Source organism: Panthera onca, chromosome B3, assembly GCF_046562875.1.
Source record: "Panthera onca isolate mPanOnc1 chromosome B3, mPanOnc1 haplotype 2, whole genome shotgun sequence".
NCBI lineage: Eukaryota > Metazoa > Chordata > Mammalia > Carnivora > Felidae > Panthera > Panthera onca.
The window spans coordinates 18859885-18864256 of NC_138344.1; the positions used below are offsets into that span (position 1 = coordinate 18859885).

Here is a 4372-nt window from a genome sequence, read left to right on the forward strand (position 1 = left end):
TGTTACATTGTTTAAATCGTTTTTGACCAGTTCATTAGCTGTCGCTACTTTGTGGAGTTTCTTTTGAGGAGAATTCTTCCGTTTCGTCATTTTGGATAGTCCCTGGAGTGGCGCGGAACTGCAGGGCTCTTCCCCTGTGCTGTCTGGAGTAACTTGCATTGGTGGGTGGGGCTGCAGTCAGACCTGATGTCTACCCCCAGCCCACCACTGGGGCCACAGTCAGACTGGTGTGTACCTTATCTTCCCCTCTGCCAGGGGCAGGGCTCACTGTGGAGTGTTGTGGCCCCTGTCTGGGCTACTTGCACACTGCCAAGCTTGTGGTAATCTGGGATCTGGTGTATTAGTCTAGGTGGATCCGCAAGGTGCACAGGGGTGGGAAGGGCAGACTCAGCTCACTTTGCATTCGGTGGTCCGCTTTGGGAGGGGCCCTGCAGCACCAGGAGGGAGGCAGACCCGTTGGAGGGATGGATCCACAGAAGCACAGCATTGGGTGTTTGCCTGGTGCAAGCAAGTTCCCTGAATGGAACCGGTTCCCTTTGGGATTTTGGCTGGGGGATGGGCAAGGGAGATGGCACTGGCGAGCGCCTTTGTTCCCCGCCAAGCTGAGCTCTGTCCTCCGGGGCTCAACAACTCTCCCTCCCGTTGTCCTCTAGCCTTCCCGCCCTCGGAGCAGAGCTGTTGACTTATAACATTCCAGATGTTAAGTCCCGCTGGCTATCAGAACACACTCCGTCCGGCCCCTCCATTTTTGCAAGCCAGACTCAGGGGCTCCGCCTTGCCAGGGGAGCTGCCCCTCTACCACCCCAGCTCCCTCCCGCCAGTCCGTGTAGCGTGCACCACCTCTCCGCCCTTCCTATCCTCTTCCGTGGGCCTCTTGTCTATGCTTGGCTCTGGAGAATCTGTTCTGCTAGTCTTCTGGCAGTTTTCTGGGTTATTTAGGCAGATGTGGGTGGAATCTAAGTGGTCAGTAGGACGCGGTGAGCCCAGTGTCCACCTATGCCACTATCTTCCTCTGTCAAGAAGTCAAGAAGTATGGGCTGAACCCACCTGTGTGCCAGACTCGCGCCAGGCGCCGGGGACACAGTGAAAACAAGAAGCATGTGTTCCCGGGCATCTCACAGTTTCCATTCTGGTGGCAGAAACAGAGTCTAAATATAGTTTCACATTAATTATAATTGTAGCAAGTTTATGAAGAAGTACTGATGTCTTAAGAAGCTGTATATGGAAAGCTCAGAGGAAGGGGTCTGTCATGAGGTGATATTTGAACTGAACTCCAAAGGACTTACAGAGTTAGATGGAACAATGTGGGTAAGTGATGCAAGAAGGGTGAGGGTGGGAAGAGCGACCCACAAAAGCTGGCGAGCCTAACCTGTGGGAAGCCAAAGATGCAGCTGGAAACACATTGATGAGGTGGAGGGTCTACACTAGGGATGTTTGCTTTATCTCAAGAGTAATGGAGGAAATTTATCAGAGGGTTTATACTCATCACGACTGGTTTATATTTAGAAAGACCTTTCTGCTTGTGCAGAGCATGGGTAGAAGTATGGATAGGTAAGAGGAGGCCTGTTTGGAGGCTCTGGCTCTAGTAAGAATCCGAGCATGAGAGGGTGGAGTCCAGGTTGGGTGGCAGCATTGGGGACCAAGAGAAAAGGGGGTAACTAAAAAAGATGGTTAGTGTCACTAATCACCAGAAAGATGCAAAGCCAAAACACCATGAGATAGCGCCTCACACCTGTCAGGATGACTATTATCAAGGAAAGAAAGAAAGAAAGAAAGAAAGAAAGAGAAGGAGGAAGGAGGAAGGGAGGAGGGAGGGAGGAAGAAAGAGAAGGAGGGAGGAATGAAGGAAGAAGGAAAGAAAGAGAAAACAAGTAATGGCCAGGATGTGAAGAAATTGGAAATATTGTGCACTGTTGGTGGGAATGCAAAATGATGCAGCTACTGTAGAAAACAGTATGGCAACTTCCTGCAAAGCTAAAAATAGAAACACCATATGATCTAACAATCCCACTTCTGGTTTTATACCCAAAAGGACTAATATCAGGATCTTGAAGAGATAGTAGAACCCTGGAGTTTATTACAACATTATTCACAGTACTGGAAACAAACTCAATGTCCATCAGTAGATGAATGGATAAAGAAGTTATGGTTTATGCATACAATGGAATATTATTCAGCCTTAAAAAAGAAGGAAATCCTGCAATATGTGACAACATGGATGAACCTTGAGGACATTATGCAAAGTAACATAAGCCAGTCACAGAAGGGCAAATACTGTATGAATCCACTCAGACAAGGTCATTGAAATTGTGAGACTCATAGAAGCAGAGAGTAAAAGGGTGGTCGCCAGAGGCTGGAGGGAGGGGGAAATGGAGAATTGGGAATCAAAGGGCATAAAGTCTTAATTATGCAAGATAAAGAAGTTCTGGAGGTCTTCTGTACAACACTGTGACTGTAGTTAACAATACCACAGTGTGCACTTGAAAAATTGTTAAGGGGGTAAATCTCATGTGAAATATTATCACAGTATAATTTTTTTTAAATGTTAACGATTTTAAAAAGAGACATATTTACGGGGGCTAACTGTTGGCAAAGCTGGGGAGGTGAAGGAGTGGGTGGATGGCCGTGAATGGTGGTGCCATCTAGGACTGTGGGAAAATACTTGAGCCTGCAGATCAAAAGTTTATATTTTGGCTCTCCAGAATTTGAGGCCCCAGTGAGATATCAGAGTGTATTTGTCAAGTGGGCAGTTGGTGGAATCAGACCGGGATCTTGGAGAAGAGGACTGAGGGAGGCAGACCATGAGGGAATTATCAGAGGATGCAGTGGGGCCAAAGCCACGGGAGGAGCTGCAAAGAGAACTCACTGAGGAAGAGCCCAGGGCAGGAGAGGAGAACCAGGCCAAACCTGAAAGGGGATGAGTGGCAGAACTGACTGGAAGGGTGAAGGCATAGGACAGAGTGGCCAGTGGGAAGAGAAACAGGTGGGGTTGTGGGTGAGAGGCTTAGGGAAAGACAGAGGGGCAGCTGTGTAGACTTCTGCCCAGAAGTTGAGTCCATTGAAAACTGCAACACACCAGGGCGAGTTTAGTGAATTGGGTCATTGGCAAATGAGTAGGAGTTCTGTAGGTGGGGGTGCTGAGGCTGATTCCAGGGTGCGGTGGTCTGAGGAGCAAGAGAGGGGAGAGGGAAGTACATTCAGAGTGTGGGCAAATAGCACAAGGCACTATTTGGTCTGCTTCAACTTTTCCTGCCTAGATCAGTAAGCACTGGACAGTTTTCCACAAACACTGGGGACCACCATTTCTCGGGCACTGTGTTGGTTGAGGGGATCCCCAATACTCCCTACACATAGGGAGATCCTAGAACAGTGGGTAAATCAGAAATTAAGATAATTATAATATTAGAAAGTGAGTAAGGTAGGAGTATGTGGGGGGTGGTGATTATGTTGACCTTGGAGGTTGTCAAGGAGAGAAAGGACCTTTGTGCAGAGTAAACAGCAGGAAGGTATTTGTGAGGAGAGGAAGCCAGAGCCAAAACAGGTGTCTTGGTCTTGTTTCTTCCACCCTGAGAAACTTCAGCAAGTTCTGCCATCTTCCAGTAATTTGCCAAAATGACCAACACAAAAGGAAAGTGGAGAGGCACTTGCTATATGTTCTGTAGGCCTTTTAGAAAACATGGAGTTGTTCCTTTGGCCACATACATGCAAATCTCTAAGAAAGGTGATATTGGAGACATCAAGGGAATGGGCACTGTTCAAAAACGAAATACCCCACAAATGTTACCATGAGAGGACTGGCACAGTCTGCAATGTCACCCAGCATGCTGTTGGCATCATTGTAAACAAACAAGTTACAGGCAAGATTCTTGCCGAGAGAATTAATGTACGGATTGATCATATTAAGCACTCACAGAGCTGAGGTAGCTTCCTGAAGCATGTGAAGGAAAATGATCAGAAAGTGAAGGAAGCCAAAGAGAAAGATACTTGGGTTCAGTTGAAGCACCAGCCTGCTCCATCCAGAGAAGCTCACTTTGTGAGAACCAATGGAAAGGAGCCTGGGCTTCTGGAACCCATTCTTTATTCATTCATGGCATGATAAGTATAAAAAAAAACCCAAACAAACAAACCTCTAGACTGTAAAAAAAAAAAAAAAAAGAAAAGAAAAGAAATTCAGAAAACTACACCTTATATCTGTTTTCTTCCCAGTGAAATGTCTCCATGCTATTCATATTAAAATTCTGAGAAATCTCACAAAAAACAAAGGTCTTAGATTTCTAATCCAGCATTTCCCATATTTTATCAAAACCTTCTTTTTAAGGGTACATTTGGGGAAGTTTAGGAGCAGGTGTTAGGGGGCCATTGCAGGGCTTTG

The 4372-nt window shown here is 46.7% G+C and overlaps 1 pseudogene; it reads left to right on the plus strand.

Moving 5' to 3' along the window:
* The first annotated feature begins 3609 nt into the window (after window positions 1-3609).
* LOC132668336 (large ribosomal subunit protein eL21 pseudogene) lies at window positions 3610-4096 on the plus strand (annotated as a pseudogene).
* Window positions 4097-4372: the final 276 nt, after the last annotated feature.